The sequence below is a fragment of the Rhincodon typus genome, chromosome 5 (assembly GCF_021869965.1).
Source record: "Rhincodon typus isolate 14 chromosome 5, sRhiTyp1.1, whole genome shotgun sequence".
NCBI lineage: Eukaryota > Metazoa > Chordata > Chondrichthyes > Orectolobiformes > Rhincodontidae > Rhincodon > Rhincodon typus.
The window spans coordinates 36,047,903-36,068,928 of NC_063336.1; the positions used below are offsets into that span (position 1 = coordinate 36,047,903).

Here is a 21,026-nt window from a genome sequence, read left to right on the forward strand (position 1 = left end):
TACTTGCCATTAGGGATGCCCCTAATCATTCCACAGCAATCTGTCGTTTTGAACTGATGCATGGTTATGAGGAGGAAGCCCCTTAAAATTGTGTCATACAAAAACTAGGTAATGGGTATCAGTTGGCCAAACAGTATTTGAAATATTTGCAACCAGAGTAGATAAAATGCCAAAGCTAGACATTGTGTTGCTTGGGCCAGGAATTTGTATTGTTATTTCTTTCTGGGGAACTATTAAAAGCAAAATTCACTGGACCTTATCAAAGCACAAAAAAAAAACTCTGATGGGAATTTTATGTTGTGTACTCCAAATCTGAGAAAATTTCAGTGTGCATATCAAGTTAATATGTTAAAGTGATTCTATGCCAGGGAGGACAGCCAGAACAGAAGTGTATTTACAGTAGTTAAAGAAGTAGTGAGTGAAAATTAAATATCAACTTAGATAATGTGGAGATGCATAAAATGTTAGATGTAATATTGTTACCTCCTTGAAAACTATCAAAGTGACTTTGAAAGTTATTTAGATTCATAAATTGATTTGTGTAAACAAGTCATGAAAAATGTCTTTTGCTACTCATGATGTGAATACAAGGGATGCGTTACCCATAAAACAACATCCTCACAGAGTTAGCTCACAGGCATTAGCTAAATTGAGTGAAGAGATCAAGATCATGACAGACAATAGCATTATTGAACTGAATCACTGGAGCTGGAGATAACCTATTGTGATAATGCTGAATAAAAACCTAAAGAACTGCGGATGCTGTAAACCAGGAACAAAAACAAAGTTGCTGGAAAAGTTCAGCAGGTCTGGCAGCATCTGTGAAGGAAAAAACACAGTTAACGTTTCAGGTCCGGTGACCCTTCCTCAGAAGGATAATGCTGAAACCAGATGGATCAAAACAATTGTTTATAATGTTATGATCCCAGATAATGGCAATACTGGATAATTGAGATTCCATGACAGAACCTGGCTTGATGGGCCAGGAGTGTTATTTTTGCAATTTTTCTACCATGGTGGTCACTCACTAAACATATTCACAAGAGATTGCCAACGTACTTTTAACAAAAGAATATAAAAATGTTTTCCACTAAAATGAACAACAACACAAACTCTATGATACTATACAAGAACTAATTGAAATGATCTTGATACCAATATCAGAAATAAAGATTAAACTCTTTTACCCTCAACAACAACTTTACCAACACCAAAACTTCAATGAAGGGCAACCCTGTTTCCACTTTAAAATTCTTTATTCGGGTAGCATAGCTAGAATGGGCAACTTTTCAGCAAACCTCTGCTTTCATTTGATGCAATTTCTTTAGTTAATGACTCATCCTGAGACCCTTAAACAAACTGCTAACGTGGTTCGCCTATTTCTTTACAAGGGTTCCTTAAAGTCCTCTCTCACTAACTTCTGTTTCTGGATCTTTTCTCTCACTGACATTAAGCCACTCATTCTTATTTTATTCTGTCTTGCAGAGACTGCTAAACTGTTACAGGCTTTTTTTTCTCTCTGAATATCCTACTTCTTTCCCTGAAAGAAGCCTACACACCCTAAATTTTTGGATAGTTCATGCTAAAATAATTTATTTCTGTTCCTGTCTCCTGTATTATAGGTAACCTCATTACAAAGAAACAATCCAATTGTTTGTCATTTTTTATCCCTTTGTTTCCAAGGAACTTAACAAAAGTTTGAAAAGCCTCATAAAATGTATTTTCAGACAGTGCGCTGAATTTAAAAATGCAACTAAAACTATGTTTCCTTTTCTAACACATACAAATAGAAATATACATCAGTCTTAAAGTTATATGTGGTTCTCTCCACTTGCAGAATAAACAAGGTGAAAAACAATGGAGTCAAAATTCAAAATAAAATAAAGATGATTAACAAAATTAATAAGACAAGTCTAAACATTTTGAATCTTAATGTGTGCAGCATTTGCAATAAAGTAGATGAATTAGCAGCACCAATAGAAGTGAACCGTTATAATAACGTCGTGATTATGCAGATATATCTGCAAAGTTTCCCCAGGGTGGGAACTGAACAGCCAGGGGTATTCATTATTTAAGAGCGACAGATTAAAAGGTAAAGGAGGCAGGGTAGCATTGATCAGAATTTTTGTTTATATTGGGTTTTTTAAATGAAACTTCACATAAGTTTATATACATCTCTAATTTCATGGATGATGGCCACCAATTAAATTAATATTACTTGCAACAATTGAAGCACTGTAAAATTATTAATCATAAAACTGTGAAGACCAACTTACAGTTCGACATAAATGTTTAACATGGTTGTTCATTTAAGCAAAACATGTACTTATAGCCAGCACTTGAATTACTCATCCTAAATTACAATGGAGGGAAGTACAACAGTTGTACATAGGTAGGTCATTTAAAAATTATATTTTATTACTATTTTGTACATACAAGATTTGACCAGGCAGTTTTCTGTAGACAGACAGAGCTGTTGTTGCTTCTGCACATTTCAGTGCTACTCCAAGTATTGTGTAACCATCGGAGATTAGAGGCAGAGTAATTGTTTTCTTAAACATAATTCTATGCCAATTTCTAAAATAATGATACTTGAGTGGAAAATTTGACATTCACATGTTTTTGGGGTATTTTGTAACAGATGGGATGTTTCCCACAACTTTAAACGAACATGACAGCAAAAAATGGGTCAATAAAGCATGTGGAAACAACGTGATAAACTGCAGCTGCCAGTTCTGACAATTTTTGTGCTATTATTTTTGAGATAGGAAAGATAAAGCATGTGAAATTAGTAACCAATTCTAAGTAAATAATTACTAATTGTTCAGATGTCATTAATAAGCTTTCAGGAAATGTTGTGACAGTTTTCTGTAGGCAGCATGGAATTCTTCCCCTGATCTGGAGTTCATTCAATGATGCAGAAGCAGCAGTTAAGCACTGGTACCTATCATGTTTAATAGTAAGGTTACTGAATTTGCAGCGTTAATAGATTCAGTCTTGCTGTTGTTGGGAAGAGCTGCCCAAGAACATATGGGCTCACAATAGATGAAGCACTTACCCCAACAATCAACGTTATGCTCATCACCATTTTAATCAGCTTTATGATGTTTTAGCTAGTGAGCACTTTCTAAAGTGGAACACCAGACTGTTGAAAACTGTTACTCATTTTCCAAAGTCTAAATCAAAAATCTACAAGTTTCGATACGCCAGTGAAGGATTGTAAATAAAAAGCACAACAATTAAACATAACATTTTCAATACAAATAAGTAACATAACTTAATACTGTTTTGCTTCTGAATCAAAAACTTAGCAGTTGATCACACTAAAGGGAACAGTTTGATCTGTTATCACAAACTTACACATATTTGTGCACATTTATGTTCTGCTTTATTTCCTGAAACTTGCTGCTCTCAGCTTTATAATCAACCTGTTTGGATGAGTCATGACATAAATCCATGGCCATCACATCCTGAGTTGGAACTAGAACTCAGGTTACCTGGCCCAAAGGTTGGAACATTACCACTATGCCACACGACCCAAGTGTCTTGGCCCTAAATGACAGATTAAATAGCTATTTCATTTCTTGAAAGATACAAAATTAATACTATTAAAGGTTAAGTCTTGCTTAGTCTGATTTCTGAAGCTGACACAAAGATAGTCCCAGAGAATGATCTTGCCCTGCAATTATCTCATACAATTAGTAGTTCTAATGTGACAATTAAAGCAAACAAATTGTGGGGAAATTAACACACCTGTTTCTAAGGGAAATACCCTCTTCCAGATGAGCAGGAAATCACCGTCACCATACCTTTTTTTCACAAGAAAGTCATTTGGTTGGGTTTGAAACTGAGTACAGCAAGTCACTTCTGGGAAAAAGATGGTTTGAGATTGTATAACTGTAATTCAATAGCAACTATTCCAATTGATTTCAGTATTACTGAAGATAATTAATGTAATTATACCCATATCAATGGCAGAATTCAATTAATAGATTAGATGGTTAATGCAAACTTGTATCTCAGGCACAAATATGCTTTCACTGACAGGTGGATTTTGACGATAAACAATTCACAATATGTACTAATGACTTGATGAGTGGATTAAATGTAATATCTTCAAACTCGCAGTGACACAAAACTAGGTGGGAGGGTGAGCTGCGAGGAGGATTCGGAGATGTTTCAGTGTGATTTGGACAGGCTGAGTGAATGGGCAAATGCATGGTAGCTGCAGTATAATGTGGATTAATTTGTAAGGTTTTAATTAACAGGATACTTTAAAGCCCAGCCCAAATGAGTGATATCACAGGCAGACAATAAGTTAACTGGTTGCTGATAACTGATAATTTGACTATCTTTATAGGTTACTTCCAGATTGAAGGTAAATCAAAGAACTATTTACAGGAGACAACTAAAAGAACAGTTTGAAATTTTTAAAATTCCATTAATTTGAATTCATGGGACATTGGCACCAGTGGTAGGGAAGGAGAAATCTGTTCAAATGGGATGGGCTCCACCCAAATTATACCAGGACCAGAGACCTGGCAAATCACAAAACTAGGGCTATGGATAGGGCTTTAAAGTAAATAGTTGTGGGTTGGGTTCAGGTGCATGGAAAATTAGGGAATGAGTCAAGTGGTGCAGGGCTGGGGAGGACAAGTTTCCAGAACAAGTATTAGGACAGAGAGTATGCACAGGATCAGGAATCTAACTTCGAGCACACTAGATAACAGGACAACTATGAAAAGTGGAGCAGTCAATGCAGGACTGAGGGTGTTGTGGACTGAGGGTGTTGTACTTAAATGCACTGCGTATATGAAACAAGGTAAATGAGCTTATGGCACAGATTGAAATCAGCAGGTATAATGTATCACAGAGAAGTGGCTGTAAGGGGCCCAGGGCTGGGAACTAAATATCCAAGGATACTATTGAACTAGTAGTATTGAAAGGACAGGCAGATGGACAGAGGAGACGGGATTACCTTGTTCATAAGAAATAAAATTAAATTGCTAGCAAGAAGTGATATATAGTGTCGGAAGGTGTAGAATTTGTGGGAGTAGAGTTGAGAAACTGCAAAGGAAAAAAGACCCTGATTGGAGACAACAAGGTGCAGGGCTGGATGAACACAGCAGGTCAAGCAGCATCATAGGAGCAGAGAGGCTGATGTTTTGGGCCTTGACCCTTCATCAGAAAAGGGGGAGGGGAAGGGGGTTCTGAAATAAATAGGGAGAGAGTGGGAGGCGGATAGAAGATGGATAGAGGAGAGGATAGGTGGAGAGGAAACAAACAGGTCGAAGAGGCGGGGATGGGGCCAGTAAAGGTGAGTGTAGGTGGGGAGTTAGGGAGGGGATAGGTCAGTCCAGGGAGGATGGACAGGTCAAGGGGGCGGGATGAGGTTAGTCGGTAGGAGATGGAGGTGCGGCTTGAGGTGGGAGGAGGGGATAGGTGGGAGGAAGAACAGGTTAGGGAGGCAGGGACAAGCTGGACTGGTTTTGGGATGTGGTAGGGGGAGGGGAGATTTTGAAACTTGTGAAATCCACATTGATACCATTGGGCTGCAGGGTTCCCAAGCGGAATATGAGTTGCTGTTCCTGCAACCTTCGGGTGGCATCGTTGTGGCACTGCAGGAGGCCCAGGATGGACATGTCGTCTGAGGAATGGGAGGGGGAGTTGAAATGGTTCGCGACTGGGAGGTGCAGTTGTTTATTGCGAACCGAGCGTAGGTGTTCTGCAAAGCGGTCCCCGAGCCTCCGCTTGGTTTCCCCGATGTAGAGGAGGCCACACCGGGTACAGCGGATGCAGTATACCACATTGGCAGATGTGCAGGTGAACATCTGCTTGATGTGGAAAGTCTTCTTGGGGCCTGAGATGGGGGTGAGGGAGGAGGTATGGGGGCAGGTGTAGCACTTCCTGCGGTTGCAGGGAAAAGTGCCGGGTGTGGTGGAGCTGGAGGGGAGTGTGGAGCGGACAAGGGAGTCATGGAGAGAGTGGTCCCTCCGGAAGGCAGATAAGGGTGGGGAGGGAAAGATGTCTTTGGTGGTGGGGTCGGACTGCAGATGGCGGAAGTGTCGGAGGATGATGCGTTGGATCCGGAGGTTGGTGGGGTGGTACGTGAGGACGAGGGGGATTCTTTTTTGGTTCTTATTGCATGGACGGGGTGTGAGGGATGAGTTGCGGGAGATGTGGGAGACACGGTTGAGGGCGTTCTCGACCACTGCCTGATTGGAGCTGTGAACGGGCCTCCCAGCAGTAGTCAGGATGTGGGGAAGAAAATAAATCAGGAGATAGAAAAGGCATGTAAGAAAGGCACTATTACAATAATCAGGGGGGACTTCAATATGCAGGTGGACTGGGAAAGTCAGGTTGACAGTGCATCTCAAGAAAAGGAATTTGTGGAAGGTCTGTGAGATGGTTTTGTTGGAGCAGCTGTAGTAGAACCCACTAGGGAACAGGCAATTCTGGATTTGGTCATGTGTAATGAGGCAGACTTGATTAGGGAGCTTAACATGAAGGAACCCCAAGAGAGCAGTGACTATAACATGATGGAATTCACTTTGCAGTTTGAGACAAGGAAGAGTGAATCAGATGTAATGGTAATACAATTGAGTAAAGGTAACTACAAAGACATGAGGAAAAAGCTGGCCAGGGAAAATGGTAGAGCAGTAATGACAGGGGTTTCTGGGAATAATTTGGGGGCCACAGCCAAAATTCATCCCAAGGAAGAAGAAACATACCAAGGGGAGGATGAGGCAACCATGGCTGATGAGGGAAGTTAGGGACAGCATTAAAGCAAAAGGAAAAGTATACAATGTGGTGAAGATTGGAGGAAGCCAGAGGATTGGGAAGCCTTGAAAAACCAGCAGAGGATAACTAAAAAGCAATAAGTGGGGAGAGGATGAAATATGAGATTTAGCTAGCTAGTAGAAGAAACGAAGATTGCAAAATCTTTTTTAGACAACTAAAAGATAAGAGAGAGGCAAGAGTGGACATTGGCCACTGGAAAATGAGGCTGGGAAAGTAGTAATGGAAACAAAGAAGCGGTGGAGGAACTGAATGGGTACTTTACATCAGTTTTTACAGCGAAAGACGCTAGCAGCATACCAGAATTTAAAGAGAGTCATGGGTCAGAGGTGAATGTAATAGCCATTACTAAGGATGTGAGGTTGAAAGGTCTGAAGGTGGATAAATCATTTGGACCAGGTGGACTACATCCCAGAGTTCTAAAGGAGATAGCTGAGGAGATTGTGGAAGCATTGGTAGTGATCTTTTTCAATCACTGGAGTCAGGGAGAGTCCCGAAGGACTGGAAAATGGCTCATATTTCACCCTCCTTTAAGAAGGGTGGGAGGCAGAAGACAGGAAACTATAGGTCAGTTAGCCTGGCTCCAGTTGCTGGACTTTACAGTCCATTATTAACAATCAAAAATGGGGCAGAGTCAGCATGGCTTCGCCAATGGGAGGTCAAATCTGTTAGAATTCTTTGAGGACTCCAACCAGCCGAGAGACTCCCCCCTCCCCCAATTCCCATTGATTCCAGTTTTTCTAGGGCTCCTTGACACCACACTTAGTCAAATACAACCTTGATGTCAAGGGCAGTCACTTTCACCTCATCTCTGGAATTCAATTCTTTTATCCATGTTTGAACCAAGGCTGTAATGAGGTCAGGAGCTGAGTGGCCCTGGTGGAACCCAAACTTACCATCACTGAGCAGTTGCTGCTTGATAGCACTGTTGATGACACCTTCCCTCCCTTCACTGAGAGTAGACTGATGGGATGGTAATTGGCCGGGTAAGATTTGTCCTATTTTTTGTGTAGATGTAAGATGTTTGGATCAGATTTCTGTGGCATGTTCTGAAACACAAGTCCTCAGTACTATTGCTAGAATGTTGTCAAGATCCAGCACCTTTGTCATTTCCAGTGCCTCCTGTCATTTCTTAATTTCATATCGAGTGAATTGAATTGGCTGAAGACTGTCATGTCTGAAGTTGGGGACCTCTGGAGGAGCCAAAATGGATCATCGACTCAGTACTTCTGGCTAAAGATTGCTGTGAATGCTTTAGCCTTATTTTTTGCTTTAATGTACTGGGGGATGGGGATATTTGTGGAGCTTCCTCCATCAGTGAGTTCATTTATTCATCACCATTCATGACTGGAGGTGGCAGGACTACAGGACTTAGATCTGATCTGTTGGTTATGAAATCTTGCTGCTTATGCTGTTTGGCACATAAGTAGTTCTGCTTTGCAGCTTCATCGGGTTGACACCTCACTGTTAGGCATGCCTGGTGCTACTCTTGTCATGCCCTACTGCACTCTTCATTGAACCAAGGTTGATTCCCCTAGCCTGAAGATAATGGTAGAGTGGGGAATACTCCAGGCCATGAGGTTGCTGATTGTGTGGGAGAATAATTGGATTATAATGGGGGAGGCAGTGGCCTAGTAGTATTATCGCTGGACTATTAATCCAGAGACCCAGGTAATATTCTGAGGACTCAGGTTTGAATCCCACCATTACACATGGTGGAAGTTAAATTCAATGAAAAAAATCTGGAATTAAGAGTCTAATGATGAACATAATTCCATTGTCAATTGTTGGAAAAACCCATCTTGTTCTCTAATATCCTTCTGGGAAGGAAATCTGCCATCCTTTCCTGGTCTGATCTACATGTGACTCCAGGCCCAAGGCAATGTGGTTGACTCTTAACTGCCCTCTGGCCAATTAGGTATGGGCAGTAAATGCTGGCCTGGCCAGCCACGTCCTCATCCCATGAATGAATAAAAGAAATTCTGCTGCTGTTGGCCCACAACACCTCATGGATGTCCAGTTTTGAATTGCTCGATCTGTTCAAAGTTTATGACACTTAGCATGGTGATAATGCCATGCAACACAATATATTTTTAATGTGAAGGAGCAACCTTGTCTCTACTGGATACTGTCATGGATAGATGCATCTGTGCAGGCCAAGTATGTTTGCCATTTTGTTGGTTTCCTAACCACCTGCTGTAGACTCAGTCTTTTGGCAATATCATTTAGGACCCGGTCAGAGGCCTACTAATTCAGAGGCCCAAACTAATACTCTGGGGAGATGGATTCAATCCCGCCACGGTGGCTGGTGAACTGATGATCAGTTAATAATTCTGGCATTCTGTCTCAATAATGATGTCATGAAACTATCACCAATTGTCATAAAAGTTCACTAATGTCCATTAGGGAAGGAAATCTGCCGTTCTCACCTGGTCATGTGACTCCAGACCAATGTCAAAGTGATAGACTTTTAAAACGTCCTTTAAAATGGCCTACGCATTACATTCAGCCTGAAGTTTCCTTGGATGAAGGTTACAGGAAAAAGCAGGGAGTTGGACTGGGTAAACTGCTACTTCAGAGAACCTGGACAGAAGCCTCATCTATGCTATAACAATTCTGTGAAGTTCACTGAATTGAACCACCCAGGGATGATTTAGTCACTTCTGGTGCTTTGCTTTTCAATTAACATACCAAATGCTTTCATTAGCATTCTAAAGGTTAAGTGGAATAAAATTTACTTTGAACAGAATGCAATAAATCCGCAATACTCAACCCATTAAAATTGCTCTGCTGCATATTCTCTATATCAGCAGCAATTTTCAAATGCATATATGTAATAAGAGAAGGGTCGTTATAGGCTGAGGATCAATAAATGAACTGGTTTGTTTGGATCAGGAATCCTGAATACCGCTCCCACAAAGACAGTCGAGTAGTAAAACTAATATCTCAACTCACTTTGCCGTTCACTCTGCAACTGAATCTAAATTTAAAATTTATTATGTAAATTTGTGAAGCTAGTAGCACATTACAGCAAATTTTGAAGATTTTGAATTGAGTATACTCATTATGTTGTGCAATGGATAAACCAACAATTAAACAATAACTTCCACTGAATCAGTGTAATTTATCTAGTATGCAAACACTATGCTTGGATTATAGAATGTATGAATAACGATTGCTCCGTTGCATTTTTGAAAAATAAAATCAACCTGTTTGGACGTGTCATGACCTGTAGATTAGGCAGGACTTGAGCCAAGACTGTGGCCCAGAGATAGGGATACCATAACTGCAGCACAAGATCCTCTATTTTATTTCAATGCTTGATCCTCTATTTTATTTCCATGCTTGCACTGCTTTTTATCTGCATTCAATTGCATAGTTCGGCAATATTAACATCTGCGCTTAAAATATGTCCTATTGTATTTATGCTGAAAGTTCGAAAAACATGTCAATTTAAAGCTACTTTTTTGTGTAAAACCTAAAAACATTTTTGAAAGTTTATTTATTTAAAAATCAACTTCCATCACAGCCAGATGCTGAATTGACAGAAATTTTACAAGCAACCATTCCAAGTAAAATATAAGGAACAAAAATGATAGAAACTACGGAGAACAGTGGCATACTATTCATCAGACTACATTAGCAAAGGGTCCAAATTTTAACAATCACTAGAGTTCGTTCATTTGTGGATAAGATGTGGTATTAGACTGTTCTTAAACCTTATTGTTTTATATCTTCATTCAGTCATGTGATTTTAATAATTTGGCCTAATATGTTTTAGCCAGTTACAGAACGAGAAATTGCTGGAAAATCTCAGCAGGTCTGGCAGCATCTGTGGAGAGGAATCAGAGTTAACGTTTCGAATTGAGTGACCCTTCTTCAGAACTGTTTTAGTCAATTGTTTGTTCTATGCAGAAAAATCACAAACCTAATAGAACATCTCAAACATTAAACAAACAATACAGAAATTTCATTTCATTTACATCTGTGAGAGACAAATTTCAATTTTATTAGCATGCCATGAAAAGTCAAAAGTTAGCTTTTAAAAATTTACAGTTTTTGAAAAATATTAAAATTACAGGACCCCGAATTGCTCATTACGTCTATAGCTTGAATACCTGTTCTTAATATTGTCAAAATGGCTGAGTTAAAACCTAGAATTCGCTAATATCACTCCAAGAATTTTCCCAACAATGAACCCACTTCTATTTTAATAATTGCCTTGCTTTAAAACATTCCATCTGCAAACATTTTGGTTGTAAGTAATGATAGATCACAGTTTTAGTTTAATAATGAACCAATTTCTCAAGCAATTGATGCCTCTACATAAGCAACTATGCAGGAAATGCTAATACTATTTACCAGTTTTTATTTATTAATTATATGGTACAGTTCACTTTAAATGCATAAAACATGGAATGTTCAATTACCTGGTGTTCTGAGGCTCTGTAACATCTGAATCTGGCTGTGTTTTCTTCACCTGCAAGAGTAATAGCTACCAATTACTTCTCTTTGATTAACTACAGCTTTAGTCAAAAACATACAGAGTACTCAGATCACTAATGAAAAAGAACTGCTCACACATAATACATGCCTTGATGCAACTCTTTTGCTCACCATTATCTCCGTTAAATACTTTCTTAAACCTTTACAGCAGCAGTATGTTAGGCTAACTGGACAGGACTAGCTGTCAATCACACTTCCCAGACTTATTACAATATGAAAAGCACTTTTACTTTCAGTGTCCTGCCCAGAAACAAAGAAGTCAAAGAACCAGGTACCAACGTTTGAAGAAGAAATGATACTGTCTACAGTTCACTGGGGCATCAAGTTATCCATTCGTTCTTATCTGCTCCTTCCTACATTTTCACTGGAACAGTCTGATGTTAAGATGTGTTACTCTGTGAATTTAATCATGTTGAAAGGTGATACCATAGGAACGTTATTCCATCCACACATACCAGCAGATCGGTTCTGTCCTCAAACCTTGTAGCTTCAAACATGTAAATACAGTTTTACGAAGTTCCATGAAACAGCGCTTCTCAATTTGTTCATAAACAATGCACCAGAAATGTTTCAAAGGAAATTACGGATGAACAATTACTGTTGGCCTGGCTAATGGTGCCCGTGGAAAAAAAGAAATTACACAAATTCTTCCCGAGCACATCTCTCATTTCAGCCTACAGCACAGAGAATATTTTTCCATTTGCCTTTTTAAGAAACGGAAATAATTATCTTTTTAAAATGTCCATATTTCTTGTACACATCCAAGGCCAGCATCAATGTTCAGTGTTCATGTTGTGAGTATTGACAAGCTGGATGCTCATTGGACAGCATCATAGCAAACCACAAGCTGTTCCTCACCAATTGTTCACAAAGATACTTTCTGAAGGGTTATTTACTACTAAACAAAAAAAATCGAGAACTGCAGATGCTGAAAATCAGAAATAAAATCAGAAATAACTGGAAAAGCTCAACAGGGCTGGCAGATAAATTCTTCAGGACTTTCTGAAGAAGGGTCACTGGAAGTGAAAGGTTAGCTCTGATTTCTCTTTACAGATGCTGCCAGACCTGCTGAGCTTTTCCAGCAATTTCAGATTTTGTTGGCTACTTTCTACTGTTTTTTGAGTCTCCTAGAAGATTTCACAGCTGTGGAGTAAGTTGGGGGAGGGGGCAAAATAGACAAATGAAGTATTTAAACTTGCTGCTCTGTCTACCATCATATAGTTAGACCATCATGACCAAACACATGCTTTCATCAAGCAGGCTTGATGGATCAGTTAATCTTTTCCTGTCTGTTAATTTAGTATGTTCATACATCAGCATTTTGAGTGGTTGACATTTTATTTCTTTACCGTCGGACATTGAAAGTAGTTAGAGTCATGAAGTCATAGAGATATACAGCATGGAAACAGACCCTCCAGTTCAATTTGTCCATGCCGACCAGATATCCTAAATAAATCTAGTCCCATTTGCCAGCATTTGGCTGGCCCATATCCATCTAAACCCCTCCAATTCATGTACCTATCCAGATGCCTTTTAAATATTGAAGTTGTACCAGCCTCCAACACTTCCTCTGGCAGCTCGTTCCATACATGCAATACCGTCTGCGTGAAAAAAAGTTGCCCCTTAGATCCCTTTTAAATCTTTCCCCTCTCACCTTAAACCTATGCTGTCTCACTTTGGACTCCCCAACCTGGGGAAAAGACTTTGTCTTTTTGCCCTTTCCATGCCCCTCATGATTTTATAAACCTCTATAAGGTCATCCTCACCCTCTGACACTCCCGGGAAAATAGCACCAGTCTATTTGGGCTCTTCCCATAGCTCAAACCCTCCGACCCTGGCAAAATCCTTGTAAATCTTTTCTGAACTATTTCAAGTTTCATAACATCTTTCCTTAAACAGGGAGACCAGAATTGCACGCAGTATTCCGATAGCAGCTTAAACAATGTCCTGAATAGCCACAACATGGCCTCCCAACTCCTATACTCAATGCACTGACCAATAAAGGCAAGCATTTCAAACGCCTTCTTCACTATCCTGTCTACCTGCGACTCTGCTTTCAAGGAACTATGAACCTGCACTCCAAGGTCTCTTTGTTCAGCAACACTCCCCAGGACCTTACCACGTACTGTATAAGTCCTGCCCTGATTTGCCTGTCCAAAATGCAGCACCTCACATTTATCTAAATTAAACTCCGTCTGTCAATTCACGGCCCATTGGCCCATCTGCTTAAGATCCTGTTGTACTCTCAGGTAACCTCCTTCGCTGTCCGCTCCACCTCCAATTTTGGTGTCATCTGCAAACTTACTAACCATACCTCATAGGTTCACACTCAAATCATTTATATAAATGTTGAAAAGTAGTGGCCTCAGCACCGATTCTTGTGGCACACCACTGTTTACAGGCCTCCAGTCTGAAAGTTGAGGTTTTTTCCCTGAAATGTTCTCTTATCACCAATTAGTTCATGTCAATCCAAAGAAATTTTCTTCAAAACTAAAAGTGGTTTGCATTGGTGAAACATTCAAAACTAAAAATAAACCATAAAGTCCAAATTTACAACATATGTACACTTCTAATAAACACCTTCATGTTGTATAAGGGTACAAAGGTCTAAAAGGGTTAATATTGAGAAGTACCTTTAACACCATCCACTACAAAGATGTTATATAGACTTGACTGGAGAATAACATAAGATTTCAAAGGAGTGAGACCTACCATCCAGATTCCTCTCACAGTCCTTGCAACAATGTTGATCACATTTGTGTAACCTGTACTTAATTTCCAACATGTAAAGAACTATACCTTGTTTAAGAAATTAGGGTACTAAGCAGTTTTCCTCTACCATGCCAGACCAAACAAGCCCTGTAGATCCTTACTTTAAAAGTGGATGTGGCTGTAAACCAATCCCATTGGTGAGTAACAGTGTAGAAAGCCTTATGTAAAAGGTGGAGTGGGTTGCTCATGTAATAGTGCAATCATGGCAGATATGTCAAAATTAACTTAGCTGTGAAGTACATTAACCAGTTAACAGAAATCCATTCACCACATTTCATGCACGATAAAATGGAATTGGAACTGTACTGATTTGTTCTGGACAAATCCAAGTTAAGTATGAATATAAATGCCAGGCATAAATTTTCCAATTAGATGTTGTATATATCCTGAGTTTAAGAATATTTTAAAAGCCACAACATGTTTATAAAGTCTACCAATTGATTATGAACTAAAACAGAAATTGCAATATTCACTGTATATCTTAGTGCAAAATTAGCATTCAGAAGAAAATATCTGAGATGGCAAGAAAATAAGTGTCTACCCCACAGGCACATTTTTATAAGTAGCATTTGCCAAGATGCTGTAATGCTCAGGTATATAGTCCTGTCTTCTGTAATGTCTGTAAGCATTTCAGCCTGATGTGTATAATATGATGTATGAGGAAACCATGGAAAGTATCGAAGGTACACAAAGAGAATAATTGAGATAGTAAAAACTGCCGATGCTGGAGTCAGAGATAACACAGTGTGGAAACGGAGGGATACAGCAGGCCAGGCAGCATCAGAGGAGCAGGAAAGCTAATGTTTCAGTTCAGGACCCTTCTTCAGAAATAGGGCCCCATTTCTGAAGAAGGGTCCCAACCCGAAACGTCAGCTTTCCTGCTCCTCTGATGCTGCCTGGCCTGCTGTGTTATAAATACTTCGACTGTTTTATAATTAAAGTGTCAAAATCACAAAAAACGCTAGTAATTCAGAAAATGTCATAAAGTAAACAAAACCTTTTTTAAAAAAAGTCTTAGAAAAATGCAAGGCGATATTTTCTAATATATTAAATCCATTCTGTACATTATGAATATGTTTTCTTTTCACGACTTCTTGGACTAAAAACTTATAAACTAGAACACAGCAATGCAAGAAAATAGCAAGTAAATATTAAAGCTACATTTTAAATTAATCCAGAAACACTACAAGAAAATAAAATTCGGTTAGAACTTTGTAGTTTGTTCATCAGAATTAATGAATATGCTGTACTTCTGAAGAGAGAGTGCTGAGTTTGGATCTTGGCATTTACTGCCCCTCGTAAACAGGTTCTTTCTGTACATAGCTAGGCTGGCTGTGGGGAGAAACAAACTCTTGAACACTGCAAAAAGGGGAAGAGGGAGAAAGAAAGATGATATTTTTTCCTACATGATTCAAATGTGCGCATTAGCATAATCCCAAGATCCACAGGTTGGACAATTATGTGAATGGTACAGATGTGAGGGTCAACTGGATTTTTCACACTATTCTTTAGCTTTTCTGTGCTTAGGGATAAATTCAAAGTAGAGACCGTAACTAAACCAATAATTGGTCATTGTAACTGCACTCTGCCTGGACCTCTACTCGGCACAGGGCTGATGGGCTGAGTGACCTCATTCTCCACTGTCTGATTCTATAAAGTAAAGTGAACACATGCCATTAATGGTTTAAAGTTTAAATTTGATTAAGCAAAAATTGTTCTCTACACATTACTATTTTGTCCAAGTTGCTCGTTATTTGTACCTTGGAACATGTCTATCCTGTAATTCACAGGACATTTAGGAGATACAGCACAGAAACAGGCTATTGGGCTCAACTGGTTTACACCAAAACTTATGCTTCATTGAAGCTTCCTCCTTTTATTCCTCTCCTAAACTATTATTCTAACCCTTGATTCTCTTCTTTCTCACGTGTGTTCATATACCATTTACTTTAACCACTTCCTGTGGCTGCACATTACATAGTCTCTACACTTATTGGGTAAAGACGTTCTTGTGAATTCCCTATTGGATATCTTGATAATTATAATATATTGATGGTGTCTCGTCACCTCTTCCCTGCAAGTGGAAACACTTGTCCTTTTATCTGTGAGAATTGTATGAAACCATTCATAATTTTAAAGATCTCAACTAGGTCAGCCCTTTTTAAAAAAAAGAAAAGAGACCCAGGCAGTTTATCCTTTCCTGGTGCATGGACCCTTACATTTCTGGTATCACCCTTGTAAATCATCTTTTCTCAATGCTTAAAATTTGGCAGCCAGAACTTCACTGAATACACTAAATGTCATCGAAAGTTCAAGACAAGCATAGCATAAATCTTAATTTTCAACACTATACCTTCCAGAAATAAAGTCTAGCGTTTAATTTGCTTTGCTTTTGGCCTTGTTAATCTGTGGTGCAATTTTTAGTGATATCTATTTACACTACAAAATCCTTCTTCCTTTAGCCCAATAATACTTGTACCTTGCAAGTCATAAGTAATCTATTCCTCCTGCACCTTCATGTATTGGTGCAAATTGCCCTTTTTTTTACACTAAATTTGATATGATATAATCATTGAAGCACTGAGTACATACAAATTTGTTGCAAGATTGAAACTGCAAGCTTTCTCTTAAGAAATGAGACCCCTTGCAGAAATATTTGCATCATCTATAACTACAGGTGAGGTGCCTGATGACTGGTGGGTGGCTAATGTGTACTCTTGTTTAAGAAAGGTTGTAAGGAGAAACCAGGGAACTATACATCTGTGAGTCTGACTTCCATTGTGGGTAAATTGTTAGAGGCGATTATACAAGATAGGATTTACGGACATTTAGAGAGGCAAAAATTGATTAGGGATAGTCAGCATGGTTTCGTGTGAGGACATTTGTGTCTCACAAACTTGATTGAGTTTTTTGAGGAAGTTACCAAAAAGATCGATGATGGCAGAGCAGTAGATGTTGTTTATTTGGATTTTAGTAAAGGCTTTGACAAGGTTCCGCATGGTAGACTATTTGGTAAAGTTAGGTCACATGGGATTCAGGGTGAGCTTGCCAATTGGATACATAATTGGCTTAACGGCAGGAGACAGAGAGTAATGGTGAAGGATTGCTTTTCTGGCCGGAGGCCTATCACCAGCGGTGTTCCACAGGGATCAGTTCTGTGTCCTCTTTTGTTTGTCATTTATATAAATGATTTGGATGAGAATATAGAAGGCATGGTTAGTAACTTTGCAGATGACATGAAAATTGGCAGCATAGAAGACAGTAAAGAAGGCTTTCTAAGATTACAAAGGAACGTTGATCAAATGGGTCAATGGGCTGAAAAAAGGCAGATGGAGTTCAATCTGGATAAATGCGAGGTATTGCATTTTGGTACAACAAACAAGGATAGCGCTTGTACAACTAATGGTAAGGCCTTAAGTAGTGTTGTAGAACAGAGGGACCTAGAGGTGAAGGCATATAATTCTTTGAAGTTTGTGTCACATATAGACAGGGTGGTTAAAAAGGTGTTTGGCATGCATGCCTTCATTGCTCAGTCCTTTGAGTATAGGAGTTGGGAAGTCATGTTGAGGTTGTACAGGACATTGGTGAGGCCTCTTTGGAATAGTGTCTCCAGTTCTGGTTGCTCAGTTGTAGGAAGGATACTATCAAGCTGGAGAGGGTTCAGAGGAGATTTACCGGGATGTTGCCGGTATGGAAGGTTTGAGTTATAAAGAAAGGATGGATAGGCTGAGACTTTTTTCACTGGAGCATAGGAGGTTGAGACGTGACCCGACAGAAGTTATAAAATAATGAGAGGTACAGGTCGAGTTAATGGTAGTTGTCTTTTCCCTAGGATGGGGGATTTCAAGACGAGGGGACACATTTTTAAGCTGAGAGGAGGGAGGTTTTAAAAAGACATGAGGCAAATTTTTTACACTGAGAGTGGTTCGCATGTGAAATGAACTTCCTAAGGAAGTAGTGGAGACAGGTACAATTACAACGTTTAAAAGACATTTGGATAGATACGTGAATAAAAAAGGTTTGGAGGGATATGGACCAGGAGCTGACAGGTGGGACTAGTTTAGTTTGAGATTATGTTCAGCATGGACTGGTTGGACCGAAGAGTCTGTTTCCATGCTGTGTGGCTATATGACTCTATAAACAGCTGGGGATTCTTCTCTCACACTTACAAATGAAAAAAGAGAAAACTGCTTTAAAATTGTGTAATGTCCTAATATTGTTATAATCCCAGCTGATTTTATCACTGGTCAGGACAGATGTTCGACTGAAAACTGGCTTGATAGATCAGACATTTTTTTGGTTTAAACAAGGTGATTCTTCAGTGAAATAGAAACACACAATGCTGCACATTCAGTTTTAATGATAAAACAGAAGTGTATTATGCAAAAGAAAAAGAAGAATAAAATTGAATGAACCAAATTATTCACATATAATGCAAATTTAAAGACTTCAAAATACATGGTAAAATACAATCTCATTAATCCCAAAAGCACTCCTTTTCAGTACTCATACAAGAGAGAATTCCCTTCTCTTTCGCATCGAGAGGGCTTGACTTTAACTATGGCTTCAATTCATTCATAAAACTAAGTTTGTTCTTTCTCAGCATCAAATAACTTCTGTTATAGGCTGTAACCAAATACCTCTGGTATGGAATTCTCAAACTAAACTGCCTACACTGAGCTAACCTATTCTTAACAGTTCTAAACCATCTCCTTTCATCAGAAGCAACGGTTACTATACATCCAGCATCTGTCAAGTCTTCTGCAAAACTGTCCAACTTAATCCCTGAAGCTTTGTTCCTCCAAAGCTACGGATGTTTCCCCTAACCAAAAGAAAAATAAAGTATCTGACTTTCCAAAATTTAAAGTCGAGCGCACAACTGTTTACTTTGTTTGCTTGTGAAGATTCTCCCAATGTAGCTGTCATTAGCCTCCAAGAATTCCCAGGGCAGAGAAGTTAACAGTAAGAAAGAAATAACTTATTTTGTAGTTCCCAAACATGTCCTCAGAATTGTTCAAAACATTTTATAAGCAATAAATTACTTCTGAATTAGAAGCCCAATTGCTACATTAGCAAACAAGAGAAGTTAATTTGCAACTGGACAGATCTGATAAAGAATAAATGGATGAAAGGCCAGATAATTTTTAAGGTGTTAATTTTAACATAAATGTTGTGAGAAATCTCTACTATCATCTAGATTATGCTACAACTACATTTTATGTCCACCTAAACTGGGCTCAGTACGAAGAGACAGCAGCTCTGATAAAGCAACACCACTCATTATCGTACCAAACCATAGGGTCTGGAGTTCATTGTGAACCACATGTGTTCCTTGAATGGGTAAAATTAATAAAGATTACACTTACCCTGACACAAGTTTGACTCACAATTGTGTGAGCCTCAGAGCAGCCAGAAAAAACCAGCAAGCAGACTTAATTTTTAAAAATGGTTTTCTGGTGTTTTTAGGGACCACTCACAAGAGACTCAGTTTCTCCATGAACATTCAACTCAAACTCCGTTGCACGACACTCGGATACTGTATTGATATGCAAAGAGATCTGGGTGTGCAGGTCCACAGATCACTGAAGGTGACAGGGGAGATGGATAAGATAGTGAAAAAGGCTAATGGCATGCTTGCCTTCATTGGAAGGGGCATGGAATATCATGATAGACAAGTTATGCTGCAGTTTTACAGAACTTTAGTTAGGTTACACTTGGAATATTGTGTACAGTTCTGGTCACCACACTACCAGAAGGATGCGGATGCTTTGGAGAGGGTACAGAAAAGGTTCACCAGGATGTTGCCTGGTACGGGGGATTTTAGCTATGAAGAAAGGTTGGATAGACTGGGTTTGTTTTCACTGGAACGCAGGAGGTTGAGGGGCGACCTGAAAGAAGTTTATAAGATTATGAATGACATGGTTAGAGTGGAAAGTATGAGGCTTTTTCCTCGGCTGGAGGGTCAAATACTAGGAGACATAAGTTCATGGTGCAAGGGGGAATGTTTAAAAGAGATGTGCGAGGCACGTTTTTCACACAAGGGGTGGTGAGTGCCAGGCAAGTGCTGCCCGAGGAGGTGGTGGAAACAGACACAATAGCAGCTTTCAAGAAGCACCTGGACGAGTACATGAATAGGAAGGGAATAGAGGGACATGGATCCCGTAAGTGAAGACAGCTTTAGTAGGGAAGGGCAAAACGTGTCGACACATGCTTGGAGGGCTGAAGGACCTGTTCCTGTGCTTTATTGTTTTTTGTTCTTTGTCTCAGTCTACTGTGATAAAAGAGGTCTGGGGCATGTATATGCATATAATATTTTCGGATTTGGATTTAAAATAGGGATGGATAGATGCAGGTCCATTCTGTGAAGGTATTATTATTAAAAGCAGGTCAGAAAGTCATTTAGAACTGTAATCAAGTGCATCAATTCCAGAAAAGCATGTGACTGCAGTCAAGTGCTTGGGAGAATCCCTGAGTGTTAGTGGGAGAGGCAAGGACCAGAGGATATAGTCTCAGAATGAAGGGGTACCAATTCAAGACTGGGATAAGGAGGAATTTCTTCTCTCAGAGGGTGAGAGTCTTTGGAACTCCTTGCCATAGACAGCTGTGTGAGCAGAGTCCTTATGTATATTTAAAGCTGAGCAGAGTCCTTATGTATATTTAAGGCTGAGATTGATAGATTATGGATCAGTAGGGGAGTCAAGCTTTATGTGAAAAAGCAGGAAAGTGGACCTGAGGAATATCGGATCAGCCCATGATCTTACTGAATGGCGGACCAGGCTTGAACAGCCTGGTACCAAATTTAAACCTTAGCTCATAAAAACCAAAAGAACTGCGGACGCTGTAAATCAGGAACGAAAACTAAGTTGCTGGAAAAGCTCACCAGGTCTGGCAGCATCTGTGGAGGAGAAAACAGAGTTAACGTTTCGGGTCCGGTGACCCTTCCTCAGAAC

General features: G+C 39.5%; 1 protein-coding gene across 1 annotated transcript in view; it reads right to left on the reverse strand.

Annotated features, from left to right (window-relative positions):
* The window catches only part of eya4 (EYA transcriptional coactivator and phosphatase 4), a 255,425-nt gene that overhangs the window by 191,309 nt on the left and 43,090 nt on the right, over positions 1–21,026 (reverse strand). The window contains exon 2 of the mRNA XM_048596526.1: positions 11,229–11,278. The gene's annotated coding sequence lies outside the window, so the exon portion shown is untranslated. The remainder of the gene's footprint in view (positions 1–11,228; positions 11,279–21,026) is intronic.